This window comes from Pundamilia nyererei, unplaced genomic scaffold (assembly GCF_000239375.1).
Source record: "Pundamilia nyererei isolate P.nyererei 1_Seehausen unplaced genomic scaffold, PunNye1.0 scaffold00005, whole genome shotgun sequence".
NCBI lineage: Eukaryota > Metazoa > Chordata > Actinopteri > Cichliformes > Cichlidae > Pundamilia > Pundamilia nyererei.
The window spans coordinates 6,357,175-6,373,357 of NW_005187406.1; positions in this window are offsets into that span (position 1 = coordinate 6,357,175).

The window sequence follows — 16,183 nt, forward strand, 5'->3', positions numbered from 1 at the left end:
AAACTGGATGTGATGAGAAAAGGGTGAGTCTGAGTGTGAAACTGCTTGCTCACTGGCTAACAACATGTCAACTACAACTCTAGCTATATCTAAAATAAAAAATAATCCTCCTTTGTAAAATGCAGTGTAACCAAAATTTACAAAATATATTTAATAATTTATATAATATGACCCTAAATGAGGGACTGTGTTTTATTAAAATGTCAAGTTAAAAAGCCATTTTTTTTCATAAATGTCTATAGGACTTCTTCTATAGTCTTCTTTACAACACTACATACTGTCCCCTGGTGGTCATAAAAAATAATACAGGTTTAGGGCGCTTCTCTGCTGGCTTCACTTTTCAGACTCATAAGCCACATCCATTTTTTATACTGTGCATGGGTTCAGCATGGACGTTACCAGCTAATGCTAGCAATGTCTACTGTGTCTATAAGCATTCACTGCTAACATTTGATGCTAACGTTGGCTAGCAAACCTAAGCATTGGATACCTTTAGGTCTTAATACAATATAAATGAGTAAGCTAAATAAAAAAATTACAACTTGTGCAGTTTTAGTGAGCATGGGATTTAGCTAAACAGACTCATTAGCAACATCTGTCCCATACTGTGTATGGGTTCAGCATGGGCGTTACCAGCTAATGCTAGTAATGTGTCTGTAAGGATTCGCTGCTAACATTTTATGCTAACTTTAGCTAGCAAACCTAAACAATGGATACCTTTAGGTCTTAATGCAATATAAATGTGTAGGCTATATACAATTTCCCAACCTTTGCAGTTTCAGTGAGCGTGTAATTCAGCTAAACAGACTAAAACCATTCTCTGTACTAGCATGTACATATTTCATATTTCCAGAGCCAACTACATAGTGGCCTGTGGAGCTCTGTAGGTTTTGAAACCTCTGCTCTAAAGCTTGCCCCTTCATGGAAACGTTATATTGTTCAGTGAACTGGATCAATAATGCCAGTTACACAGCAATAACACTTGCTTACAATAACTAATGAAAGCTGTAACCTGTGAGTGTACTGACATTAACAAATCTATTTTATAGTTAATTTTTCTTTTTCACTTAGAAAAAAATCTTCTTCCTTTTTTTAAGCCATGTAAGTTGTATAGTTTCACTGTACTCACCAGAATGCAACCTTTAAGACGTGTGGGACCAAGCTGCCCACATGATAAAATTAATAATTTTAATATTCCCTTCAATCATGCGTTTCCTGAAAAGGTCACAAACATTAATATCAGCCTTCAAACGGGAGAGAAATTCTCTTCTGACATTTTGCATAACCAAACTACCATTTTAGAGTCTAGTCCACAGTTACGTAAAATAGCCAGATGGTGGGTTATCCAGGTCTCATCACTACCATGACCTCTGGATCCTCTCGTGCTAACTGCTGCCCTGGATGCTCCAGGTCCACTGACCTACTGATACCGCCGCACATGTCTGTTTACAGTAACACAGAATTGCTCTGAGGTGAAATCCAGCCAAGAAAATGCCGTAAAATGAGGTTTTAAACCGCGTCTTTGTGTGTGCTTGTGGTCTCACAGGCAATATTTCAAAGAAGGTCAGAGGGGTGTAATGAGGTGGGCGCTGAGTTTGCTGAATGCCACTGTTTTGCCACAAGAAGGCAAATGTGCAAAGTAGAAATTGCTGCTTTCCAAAAATTCCCCTCTCCTCGAGACAGATTTGCTGTTGTGCATCTATTCAGCATGAATCGTGAGTGACTCACAAACACACACAAGCACCCACCTTGCTAGTGTGTGCTTTTAACGCAGTCTGTCGCCTGTGCTGCATGTCATGGCCCTCATGTGCTATGTCATCTCACTTGGCTTGACACAGCCTTCCCGGGTGCAGAATAAACACACAGCTGGAGTGCCCCACCATCTATTTCCGTCCTCTCCACGTTTCTCATCGCTCTTTCACGCTCCACTTTGTTAGTTCACGTCTTTCTTTGTGTTTTTCCTTATATGACGACAGGTCTCCCTTCCCATGATGATCGCATTCATCAGTGGGGCTTTTTCCCTTTGTGTGAGATGACAGTGTGGATGAAGATATCAGGAATAATTAAACCCAAGCCTCACATGTCTTTTGTTGCGCCTCCATTGGTTTTTAGAACTACATAAATAAATTTGAAAACACGCTTCGCAAGGTCTGCACACACATTCAGTTCATGCAAATCCACAGACACTCATGTACTCTCGTTTCTCTTTTACCATCCACGAGCCCGAGGCAAAGACAAAGAGAGAGAACCTCTCATGCACTTTGTGTTTCACTTATCAAATCTCTCCTCCAGATATGCTAACTTGCAGCATTTATTTTGCTCAGACTTTGAACTTTGGCTGTCATATACACTACATTGTCTGCCTTCACATGCATGTGAACTTGAGCGACATCCCATTCTTAATCCATAGGGCTTAATATGATGTAGACTCTTCTGGGAAGGCTTTCCACAATGTTTGGGAGTGTTTATGGGAATCTTTTATCATTCTTCCAGAAGCACATTTGTGAAGTCAGACACTGATGTTGGACAAGAAGTCCTGGCTCGCAGGCTCCACCGTGTTGGTATGCTGAAGCATTAAGAAATCCTTTCACTGAAACTAAGGAGCCGAGCCCAACTTCTAAAAGCCCCCCACACCGTAATCTCCCCTCCACCAAACTTTGCACTTGGCACAACGTAGTCAGTCAGACAAGTACCGTACTCTTGACAACCACCAAACCCAGACTTGCCCATGAGAAAGGCAATAATAATCTGAAGGGTACACGAAGTTCGTAGTTATAATACCACCTACAGTTGACGGGAGAATATTTAGTAGCGAGGAAATTTCACATTTGGACTCGTTGCACAGGTGGCAACTCACTAGCTTTGCGTTGCACAAATAGAATGAAAGAAATCTTCTATTGAAAACTCCTGGCAAAAAAGTGTCAGTATATTCCTTCAACAGCCCAAAAATGGGATCTAAAATTGTGAAAAACAGGGTAGGATTGATAAAATGTGGAATTTAATTAAAATAAATGAATGAATAACCCATAAAGGCATATTTCTGTTGCATTCTTTGTATTGTATTCAGGCCTAACAGCTGTTGAGCATTGAGTCTTTGAGTCATAAATGCTAATAAGTTGTCAATTCGGTCCTTGTGCCGTGCAGTTCTTTTTCACAAAATAAATACTTGAAATGTCCAGCAGAAGAGTCTTCCTGGTGAATGAAAGAAGTCAAATTCATGACAAACTTTTATGAATCACATGCAACTGATTTATAAAACACTGAAACTATTTTAACTATTTTTGGAGGACTGAGCAGCAAATTATGCCACATAAGTAGTTGGCTAGCATAGGCTTTATTTAGAGTTCTTTGTTGTACATGTATGCTGTGTATTTAGTGAAAAGAAATCAGAAATCAGAAATCAGAAAGGGTTTATTGCCAGATGTTGAGCAGGTTTACAACATTAGGAAATTGCTGCGGTGCTGCGGTGAAAAGAAAGATTTTTAGTGAGAATGAATGCAAGAGAGATCTGAAAATGACTGTTTTGATTATAGACAAGAAGAAGAGCATTAAAAAGATCAACAGTGGATGCCTCGATCTCACCCTATACTGAGCGTCCTCCTCTGTCCTAGCTTAGCTTCACCAACTCTTTCCCATATCTTCATGCTATAGTTCATTAGCTTTATCTCTCTGTAGATACCACAGCTCTGCACATCAGCCTTGTTCTTGAAAATTCGATACCAGTACACTTCTTCTCAGGCAGGCATGACCAGATCATGTAAGATCACGTTAAAGAATTTTGTTAAAAGGTCCACAGCTCTCTGTCCTATACAGCTCCATACCTCCACAGGTATGTCATCAGGACCAACCACCGTTCCACTCTTCATAGCTTCACCTGTTCCTCGGCACGCTCCCTTCACTTGCTAGTACATTTCCATCTCGATGTATTTTCACCCTAACTTGCTGCACATCCTTTCAAGCTCAATCTCTCTGGTTTGCCAGTTGATTTGTCCCTTTCTGCTTCCTTAGTGACCTGCTTCATATATAACTCACTGCAAGTAATTTCCTTTGGCTTCCCCACCTCTTTCTTAGTTATATGCCTGGGCTCTCGGTACTCGTGTCTACTTTCTTTCTGGCTATCCCACTTTTTCTTTGCTAACCTCTTTATTTGAGTCCTTTCCTGTACTTCCACAATCATTCTCATTCATTCAAGTGTCCTTGTCGTCTTTCATCCTTCCAGAGGATACACTAAACACCTTCTTGGCAGTTGCTCTCAGCACTGCAGCTGTACTTTCCCAGTCATCTGGTAACACTTCCCTATTCCCCAGAGCCTGTCTCAACTCTTCCCTCTACGACTTCCACCATTTAATTCTTGGCTCTGCCTTCACTCACTTCCTCGTCTTGGTTTTCATCCTACATGCTACCATCTGATGCTGCCCAGATACATTCTCCCTTGCCTCCATCTTGCACTCTCGTATCTCTTTCAGATTGCACCATCTGTATAAGCTATTGTCCACGTACACCTTCCTTCATGGTCCTTATATGACAACATCTAGCAGGTAGTGTTGAGATTTATCAATCTCATCTATTAACAAGATAGGTAGATAGGTAAATGATACATGGAAAGTTCACTTTTTCCCTAAATGCATGAGTATGACTATTGCAGATGTAAACATTGATATGACTGATAAATGCATAAATGTAACAGTTAAGTAGCTTTTAAAAATAATAAGGTTTTAGATGCAAAGGTTGAAAAAAGTGCGGCACTGGTGAGTGCTCTGCTCTCATAACATGACAAGAAAGATGAGGAAAAGGAAAAAGGAGAAGTGAAATTTTGATTTGAAACAGGATATGAAAGGAAGACAATTAAATCAGGATTAATACCAGCTGTCATATTTTTTATTTTAAAAAAATGAGGCAAGTATCCCCCAAAGCCTTGTAATCTCAGTTTTTTAATGATAATTATGGAGATTTCTTAACACCTCACCTGTACAATTAATAGAACATATCAAGGCTCGATTCACCTAATTGCGTACTGAGTATATTCAAGGAGTTGTTGACCTCAAATAAACAACTCAGCTTCATTACTTCCCCTTGAAACGAATTAGTTAACGCATGAGTTGACTGACATTGATTAATTGCCAGTTTGATAAGCAATTGATCATTTGATTTCTTCTAACAGAGAAAAAAAGTTGTATATTGATTAGGAACCCCTCTACAAATCAAGGCTAAGTGATGACTGCTAATTCTTGACAAGGTACCATCAACCACGTGAAGTGAAGGAAACCTAGAGTTGGTTTGATCAAAGAACCCAAGTCTGTGATGCTGGGCTCAGACTATAGACTGTGCAGTAGATATTTTCTGTACCTCGTGTCAGGCCGGCTTTGTCAGCCTTGTGTTTTTTTGTTCACATGCTTGTGTAATATTCAGTCATATTTATTTTTCAAGATTCAAGATCTTTTATTTGTCACGTGAATAGTTATACGAGTATAACACACAGTGAAATGTGACCTAATACGCTCCTCGACTGTGTGAAAAAGAGAGAGAAAACATTATATACAGTAAGTAAGTAAATATATACAAAGAGGACATTATGTGCAATAAGTGAGTGAATTATATACATTAAGTAAGTTAAATAAAATAAAACAATCTGGAAATTTACACTTCAAAATTTGTGAATGCACATTGTGTAAGTGGGGTGTTAAAGTGACTTGTGCCGCAGTGAAGTCAGAAGGATCAGGCATGATATAAGAATATGTGAGTCCTGTCTCGGCTGAAAGTATTATTATTTGATATTAATGTATTAGTTATTATTTTTGTGTTCAGTTAAAATAAAAAGAACTACATCTCTGCCAATGCTAGCTAGCTAACAGCAGCAGCTGTAATGTAACACACGTTACTGTACAAGTCTTTATCCTGTCTTCCTTCTCTCACCTCAACCGGTCACAGTAGATGGCCCCGCCCCTCCCTGAGCCTGGTTCTGCCAGAGGTTTCTTCCTGTATGTATTATTGTAGGGTCTACCTTACAATATAAAGCACCTTGAGGCGGCTGTTGTTGTGGTTTGGAGCTGTAAAAATAAAAATGAATTGAATTGAATTTTATCTTACCCGTAGAAGGATTTCTATCATGTCCTAATGTTTGTTCAGAGGCAAGACAATTGGAAAAAGTTCACAAAATAGCAGTGGCTATTATAGTTAATGGCAAGACTAATGACAATGAGATGTACTTACTACACAAGTACATAGTGCTCATAGTGTACTACATGGAAACGTGCTATTGGAAAGTCTTCATAGAGAGACACTGACATTTTGCACTCAAACTGACTAAAAGAATCACAAGTAGCTCCTGAACACGTGGACAAGGTTGAGATGAAAATATGGCTTACATTGAATTCAGACGGAAAGTCATCAGAAAAACAAAATATAGGCAAATGACATGAAAAGGTTATGAAAATGCTCAGGCTGCTCGAATGCAAATTGTAAAACTATGTGGCTGTCGTATCAACCCTCTCCTCAGAACCCGGATAAGTCTCCCAGTGCGACCGCCTGTTCAGATGAGGTGAAGCCGGTCAGCGAGGACAGGCTGTCTGTGTGTCAGAGGTCTGGTCCATCCTCCTTCTGTCTTTTGGGACGCTCTGACTGGTGCCATGAACACTGTCAGGATGAATGAGCCTTTAGCAATTGCTCCATTCTCTGCCCTCGCCGTTGCTCGTCTGTCTGCCTGTCTCTCTCGCTTTTCGTCATCCCCACTCCCCCTCCCTCTTCTTACACTCAACATGATGTGGAAAGATGATTTTAAATCGCTCCCGAGTTCAGATCGCAGTGAAGTTTGCTGATGAGATATAAAAACGAACACTGGAGAAAAAAAAGGTTAGAAGGGAAAAGCGGAATAAATGCATTTTGAGAGTCAGAGCCCAAGGGTGAGATATGAGTCACTTCACCCTCCGAAACCCTTTGGGCTCAGTGGAGTCAAACACAGCTCGTCTGCGCACACACACACCGTCCTTGCTGTGCTCTAACTTTCATCCACACAGTGGTTCACGCACTCAAACACTCGAGAGCTGCACTCGACCTGTCGGCTGCACAGCGTGCCATTGTGGTGCTCCCAGTGATTCGTCACTCACAGCGTGACCAAATGTAATCTAATGATACGCCACATCGACATGGAGCACACAATATTACATCTTCTCAAGTCCCTTTGATTAGCAAAAATGAGTCTCTCCCACTCTCGTCGATTTAATTTTCAGCCACATTAAACCGTGAATATCATTCTATTCAGTCTAATCCTCAGAGGAGAATTTTTGCGTATAAGTTACATAACACTCACACAGAGGGCAAATACAATCATCCGTCTGTCACCCCCCCTCCTCTTTTTTGTTTTTTTACATACAGTAGTGTCATATCACATGCGATGCTGTTTGTCCTCATAAGAAAGCTGCGGGTATAGATGTACCGAGCGCTGCTAGTCCTCAGGCTGACTCAGCAGACGCAGAGTCACTAATGTATCCGCTCTTTTGAACCCTGGAGGCGGTCGCCATGGTGAACTGTTCTCTGACCCATCCTATGGCGCTGTGTGCTGTCACAGATTCACTCAGCGGAGGCAGCGCAGGGTCCATAACGCTCGGCTTTGAAGTAGTTATGGTTACTTCCTACTTTGGTTGGTATTCGATGCCTTCAAGGCCTCTCTGAGGACGGTGCGTGGGTTTCATGGTCTCTGCCTTCACAGTGAGGTACGACTGAGGCCTGCAGGGAGCACTGCTGTTTTGGAAGTTGGGGTAAAAGAGAAGAAAACAGTCTGTCCTTACCTCTGGCCTGCAGAGCGTAAGGACACACAACTCCTAGTCACATACTCTGTGTGTGTGTAACCGGCCGTCTTTTCTGGGCTATTTATCCTCTGTCCTGCTTCCCACTGCATCATCTTCCTGTGCCCTTAGTTGGGTTGTTTTTTGGAAATTTGATCACATAGTTGTTGGATCTGTAAATTGTTTTGCATGCCTGACAGATATTAATGGATCATTTTCCAGGGGAAGAAAGTCACCAATCTTCAAATGAGCCATCTGTGCTATGTGAGATCAGGATTCCTGTAACACTAACACTTTCTCCTGTTGTCATTTTCAGTCCATTTGACCTTGCCTCAAGGTCAAATGCATAGCACTTTATTTAGAAAACAACATGCAACCTTGTTGGGAGAAAATGTCTGCAGAGAGAGCTATTCAAAAAGATTGTACTATATACAATAACCTTTCGTTTGTCCACTTTCTGGCCTTGTAAATGTCAAGTATACAGTGTCTTAACTTTTGTGAATGTTTGCTGTGCAACAAGGAAAATGGTATTACAGTGCAGAAGCTCCAATTTAAAGTCAACAAGTTTTAAACACTGTTTTAAAGATGGCCACGGGGAGCTGGGCATGAGCACATATCTAGATTGTTGGGTTAATCGATGTGAGCAACCTCTGATTTGACTGCAAACCTCTCTCTTAAAATACTGCAAATAACCATGGAGAGTGGAGTCTTGATGACACAAGATTATGCATGTGGAGTGCAATAATAGACCACAATTTCACACTGTTCAGTTATATGTTTGCCCGCTTAGTCACAGCAATGCATCAGTTAACTGATTGAGCAATATTATGGGCAATCACCTCATTTTAAGGAACATTTGGGCTCCTGTCTATAAGCTTACATATTGTGAAATACAATTTCCCCACAGCATTTGAAGAAGATATAGTTTATTATATGCTGTAGCATACTCAACATCACTCAGTGACATGATTGCTGATGTTTGTTTATGGGAATCAAACACATCCCAGCATGCACTGCTGGGATGTTCAGCCTTAGTTGTCAATCTTAACAACACTAAAGCCTAAAACAGGGATGATTTGATCCTTCAGTCTTCTCTTCATGTCGAATAGCTAAAACTCCATTCTTGGCCACAAACCATGTAATTATTTATTTGTCTGTAATAAATCAAGGGCAAGCTGTGGGCCGGATAAAGGGAAAAAAAAAAGCAGTTTCTCTAATGGCCACTTGAGCCATGCTTCAGAAGTGAGTGTATTTCCATATACTCCAATGTAAAAATGCTCACCTTCAACTGTAAAAATAATTCATTTATAGCCTACTCAAAACACACACACAAACAAACACACACAAAAAAAACAACAACCCACCTTTGCACTCAATTTCAATTTATATTGTGCAGTAAAGACCTTTCAATAATAGAGAAAACCCCAACAATCAGATAACCAAATATGAGCAAGCACTTGGCAACAGTGGAAGGAAAAACTCCAGAGATAAATAATAACTAATGATTAAATGCAGAGTGGTGTATAAACATATAGGGTTGGGAAAAAAGGTGAGTGAAGCTGAAATACTCGGTGGGTAATGGGAAGGCCTCAGCAACCTAGGCCTTTTGCAGAAGGTTCAGGGTCACCTGATCCAGCCCTACCATAAGCTTTTATCAAAAAACAAGCTAAATTTTTAAAACTAGAGAGCTCTCATAATTCCTGTTTAATAAGAACTGAACAAAGTGTTTTCCATGGCTCATTATTTGGATGCTATTCATGTAATGGGGTGTAGCTGCTAACACTAGCTAGTACTGTTAGCTGTACTGGTGTGCTAACACAGGCCAGTGTTGCCAATTCTTGTCTGCTGAGCTTCTCTTCTTCTCGTACAAGACACTAAACTGGACCTCTTGAAAGTGTTTTTCATATGAACTGTAACTTGTAGCTGGTTTTATTATATGTAAGTCTGTGTTTGCTTGCACTGAGTTTGCATATGCAGCTTGCTAGCATTAGCTGACAACTCCACTGGTCACCTGGTCATGCTACCTATGTGTGGTAAACACACTGTACACTACTCACTGAGGAACAAATGGGATACAGGTAAAGGCAGTCAATAAATGTCGACATTAAATAGCTGATATTTCTCTCATAAGTTATAAATGAGACCAAAACAAATTAAAAAAGAGCAGATATCAGACATATTTTAGTTTTCTTGATGGAAAACATAGCTGCTCATAACTGCGAATGTTGCTGTGGGTCTGCTAGAAGGGTAAAAGATGGCTACACTCTTGCATATTTATCATAAAACCTTGCAATGTCTTATTACGTATTGATAATATATTAGCGTTTTATTGCAAAGGTCCTTAGGTGACCAAACTTTGCATTTGATCTATTCTGGTATCTTCACAAAGATCTATAGGCAGCTGAAAACCATTTGTGTATTCTTGTGCTCAAGAATCCTGTAAAGTGATCTTACACAGTGTCAGATTTCAAAGTAGTTTGATAACTGTACTGCACATACTAGGTTTTAACAAAGAACCTCTAACACTTGCTTTTGGAAAAAATTAAGTAAATTTCGGCTCTGTGAATCTATCACCATTAGAACACCTGCAGCCCAGACCAAAGGTTTGCACAACCGTGACCCAAATAAAACACACTGAGCTCACATCAGCAGAACGAGCCACTACGCAATCACTTGTCTAGAGTTGGAAAAGTTTGTTATTGACCCAAGAGTTGGTTCCAAAAATCATAATTTCTGTTAACTGCTCTAAGGAAGCAGCTCTGCTGACCAGCTCAGCTGATGGAGCCAGACCTTGACGTTTGGATCCCGTTCAAGGCCTTGAGGTCCCGACTCTGGAGGTAACATAACCAGAGCTTCAAGCCTCAGGTTTGCCATGACCCAGTTCTGTCTTCCTGTTGTCTGGACAGTTGGCTGAGTGGAGGTTTGTTGAGGAGACGAACACTAGACATGAGAGACTGGGTTAAGAGAAAAGAGATTTCATTGGACTAGAAAGCAGAGCTTTATTTAGGGTACTGCATAGCTATTTATACCCCCAAAATACCGCTTTCAAGCAATGCAAAGATTTAAAATAACACTAATGAGTTATTGCCTGTTTCACTGGCAGTAGGGGGCCAAAACAGTCACTGTTATTTTTCCTTTCAGTTCCCCAGATTGGAAACTATATGTGTTTTGCTTTAGTAAATGAGAAAAGCAGTTTCCTCCCCTGAAAAATGTCAAGGAGCCAGTGTCAGTGTCCAAAACACTTTAAATACTTAATACAAAAGGTGAAAAAGTTCTTCCTCAAATTTTATTTCTTTAGGCTTTTCACATCCAAAACAGTTTAGCATAGGGATAACGATAGGACTGGTTCCTCTTTGATTTATATATATATATATACATATATATATATATATACACATATATGTATATATATATGTATATATATATGTGTATATATATATAATTATTTCTGAATAGTGAAAGCAGCTGTAGGGGTGGATAACAACTACTTTTACAGCAGACAGAAACATTTCTAAATGTGAACAATAAGACTGTCTGTAGGGAGGAATTTTACAGCGTTTTGTCCTTGGCCTTCTTCTTGGCTGGTTCATGACTTGGAACAAGTTGTCAGATACATGCAGATAAAACAATTATATATTCATCCATCAAAGCAAGATCATTTGTTCCACATTTTGTCATGCTGAAGTTTTTGCTCATTACTTTGTTGAAGCACCTTCAGCAGCAATTACAGCATCAAGTCTTTAAAGATAATGCTATAAGCTTGGCACACCTATTTTTAGGCTTCTTCCATTGTTTTTTGCAGAACTTCTCAAGCTCTATCAGGTTGGATGGTCGGTGCACAGAGATGTTCAAATACAGTCTGTGTTCTGGCTGGGTCACTCAAAGACATTCACAGTGTGGTCCGAAAGCCATTTCTTTGTTGTCTTTGCTGTGTTTTTTTTAAGAGTGCTCAGGAGCAGGTTATCGTCAAGACTCTGTACATTGCTGCATTCATCCTTGCCTCGTCCCTGACTAGTCTCCCAGTTCCTGCTGCTGAGAAACATCCCACAGCATGATGCCGCCACCACCGTGCTTTACAGTACGAACAGTATCAGCCAAATAATGAGCATTGCCTGGTTTCCTCCAGACATGCCGCTTGGTATTCAAACCAAAGAGTTAAATTTTGGCCAGAAAACACTCGAAAGACTCTCAGATCATGAGAAACGAAATTCTCTACAGGTTGGCCACTGAGGAGGGGTTCTGTCTGGCCACTCTAGCATAGAAGCCTGATTGGAGGAGTGCTGCAGAATTCTGATGTGAAAAATTAATTTGATCAACTTTAGAATAAGGCTGTAACATGACAAACTGTGGAACAAGTGAAGTGCTTGAATAATATCAGGGTGCACTGTACGTACCAAAAGCCAGCAAATGCACACTCTACGACTCAGAAATACTCGCTACCAAAAACTCTCAGTTTGCTTTGGTGTCAGAAAAGAATCGAGGTTAATCAGCAATGCTCTGAACAAGATTTGGAAGAAAAATAGAAAACAATTTAAAATGGTAAGTTTGCAGACTACTAGAAACAGTTTTCTGCTCATTAGATTTCAGTTAGGACAACTATAGTCAAGAGAAGATTATTTACACCTGCATTAATCTATATGCGGTAGTATGGCTGTGTTCTGGGACCTGCCGGCCCTGCCACACACAGACATGGAAAGCAAGAGGCACAGACCGGAGGCCAACAGTGACACCAGATACGACACTGTCGGACACAGGATGAAAGGAACGGCTGGGGTTTATGTGGGTTGCAAAGTGGCTTTCAATTTGAATAGCGAGCCGGCTAAAGCAGCTTAATTATTATTTTAAAAGTGTAAAATACATACAGCAAAGCCTGGTTGTATAGGTTGTTTCATTGTCTGACTACACATGTGCCAACATAAATATAAAACAGCTAGAAAACTAGCTGCTGCTCGTAACCAGAAGATGAAATATCTAAATGCTTCACTGGCAAATCTGATAGGGATTTAAAAGTAATAATAAGAGTGGATTATAATCCATTCTAAACAAATGAACACCACTGAAGGATGAATATAGGAGGAGAGAATATGCAAGTTGTAAACTGAACACCTGGCTTATTTATATGGCCCAGACAGTATGCGAGCATAAGGCAACCGGTCAACTCTCGTATTTTCCCTGCAGGGCAGTAGGTCTGGATCTCCACTTCATTTGCATGATAAGGGAGAAATGCACGATATTGTTGCTGTGACAACGCAGAGGAGACATATGGCTCTTTCAGAGAATCCTCAGGGTGTCAGAAAAGGTGGAAGCTCTCGCTGAGTGTTTCGCGCAAGGTGGGGCGAATGAGAGAAATCTTTTGGTCCTTTTGTGCTATCGAGCATCCTGATGCACAGTGCAAATGTTTTAGTGTGTGCCAACAGCCCCACCCTTCCACCTGCCACCACTACCTCCTCAACTGATCTTTCCTGGCAAACAGGAATATATGACCGAGGATGCTGCACTCTGAAAATCAGAAAAAACAAGAGGATGGAGAAAGAAGGAGACAAATGAGTGATTTGTGTGGGAGGGAAAGTTGCCCACACTTCATTTGTATAAGATTTCACCAATGAATGAGCCTCATGCCATTACCCGCGTTTGGACACAAAACAATGACTTTCCTGTGTATTTAAAAAAGCGATCTTGTGCGATTCCACGGTTATCATAAAAGTGCCTATTTTACACATGCATGCGGCCGTTGTTTTCCAGGAGCCACTGAGGCCACAAACAATACAGAGCCTGTGTTTGTGAGCGAGAGCACGTGCCGCCCTCAGACTAGAGAGCAGCTGGCAGCACCATCAAACATTCATGAGTGAGATGGAAACACTGAAGGACAGTGTGGAGCCGGGGATACAGGAGGAGAGGCAGCGAGTGCGAGCGTGCAAAGGATAATGCGACTTATCTGCATTACCTCTGGGCTGCTGTTGTTTGTGCGGGCCACTGTTTTCTGTGTGTGTGTGTGTGTGTGTGTAAGAGAGAGAGAGGTGAGCAGAAATCGAGTTCCTGTCACCATCTGCAGCACCTGTTCAGTTCACTATACCCGAGAGATACCAGTCTTCTTACAGTGCAGGCAGCATGCTATTCTTTAATGGTCAGCATCTGTTGATGGAGAAGAAGAAAAAAAAGAAACCCCAAATAAAAACATTACCCCATCCGTGTAAATGAGTGTTTGGCGTTTCCACGGTGACTGGTGACCTTACCTGCGGTGAACGGGCTTCAGGAATCTCAGCAGACTGACAGATGACCTGACTCGACACCAGCCGAACAGCAAACGGCGAGAATTCCTTCAGAAGCCGTGATTGGCAGGGAAGGAGAAAATAAAAGCCTGCGCTCTCGCCTCTTCGAATTGCCAGTCTTATAAATTATTTTCATAGTTTGATCAAGGTTGCGCATAACAAGCAGAGATGAACCTGAGCTGGCAAGGCAGCAACACTGACTTTCTTTTCTTGTCAAGGAAAGACTTGGCAGGAGGAAGAAAAGGTGTTTTTGAGGCTTTTAGTCTTTGAGTTTTGTCATCTGGATATTGCAGTTAGTCGTTCGATTTCCCTACCTTCCTGTAGTATCAGAACACATTTGAACTTCTCACAAAAGCACAGAAGAACATAGATTACTTTGAAAACTTATTCAGCCTCTTTCACCTCAAGATGACAAGGCAACTGCGGCATACACCAATGAGCTGCATGATTAAAACCATCTGTCTAATACTTTGCAGGTTCCCCTCACACTGAAGCGTTGAGGGCTGAACATCTTTATCATCCCCTTCAATTTTAAGGAAGGTGTTAATTATCTCTAATTAATGTATCCCGAAGTGTTCCTGGGTTTACATTTATCCCCCTGCGGTGATCTGACAGATTTTTCTTTTTAGGGTTTGGATGAAATCCACAGTGTTAATATTCTGGATGGTGTGTGCTTTGAGATGAGATGAAAGCCTCCAGAAAGTCTTGCAGCCTGGGCAGTATTTCTCTCCACTGCAGAGTCTCCTCATATATAAATGTGTTTCTTCTGTCTCAGTCTTCCCAGTCACACAGGAGAAAAAGACTACTGCACACCCGCACTGTGGTGGCAGTGGTGTGCTGGCCAGATCTTCATCAAGAGTGCACTGAAATAAAACCTGTGCCCTTGGATCCACCGGCCTAGAGAAAGGGGAGGATTGAGGTCGGCTTGCGTGCCAGTGTGCGCGCTCTTGTCCACGCCGGCGAGAAGAACATCTTAGAAAGTTAGGGAGATTAGCCGCATCAGTGTCCGTGCTAATACTGCCCCATATCTGCCACTGATCCTCATCAGCACATATGTTCCTAGAAAAGGAAGCAGCAAAAGGAGTTCTGCACGCTGACCAGGTTAAAGCTGTGTGTATTTACAGTAATGCACTGCTATTTACAGTGTGGCTGCTACTGCTATCCACGTAAAGCACGGACCAGCAATAGCAGGGCTTGTTTTGTTAAGTATAGAGCAGTATATGTACTGTACTTTCTCTACCTGGTACTGCTGCCGCTGGCTCTCTGACAAGGGCGTCTCTAATGGAGGTGTTCAGAGGTGATGATGATGACAAATGTTCTTACAAATCAGCTGTGACTGGGAACAGGGTGTAGCATGGCCTGTGTTATTACAAAAATAAAGTGCGTGCCTGCTTGTGCGCATGAACTGTGTTTTGCATGCTAGTCCAGATGGTCAAGAAAGGCCTAGTTGAGCCCTCTCTCTTCTGGCTCGCTGTGAAGCAGAGGCTTTCTCTCTCTTCCTCCATCTGCTCGTGCTCAGTGGAGTCCTCCGCCTGCTGCAGCAGTGGGGCAGTTATTAGCCGGCTGGTTCTCAGGGACAACAGTAATTAAGAGATGAGATGGACTTGTGCTGTCCTCCAGGACTCGACAGAGTGCTGCAGCGTCCCGGCCGCCCCCCGACACCATGCTGTTTGTATAGCAGGTTAGAGAGAACGGGGCAAAACAGTACCCAGGCTCTCCTTCAATGTCAACCTGAGTGCTTGTGTTTTTACTCACACCATTGACTCTATTGATCTGTAAACTCTCATGTTCAATGCCAGCAGTGCTTAACTGATAACTTCTAGCAATCAGCTCGAAATTGGAGGATTCTTTAAAAGTTTTCAAAGTAATTCTAGCACCTCTCATATTACTTGCTGTGATCCTGATTTTCATATATTGATGAAATTTAGATAATCTGCCACATCAGCAAAGATACATAGACTTCTAGGACCTATTCCTTTACCACAGGTCAAGGTCAGCCCTACAAGGAGACAACACTGATGGAAATCAATGGAATTTTACTGGAAAAAACAAAGAAAAAACCTTCAGCTAACTGAGGATAACTCAGGTTACTAGTGGTAGATATGTAGATATTGAAAGAGGTGTGCAGACTGA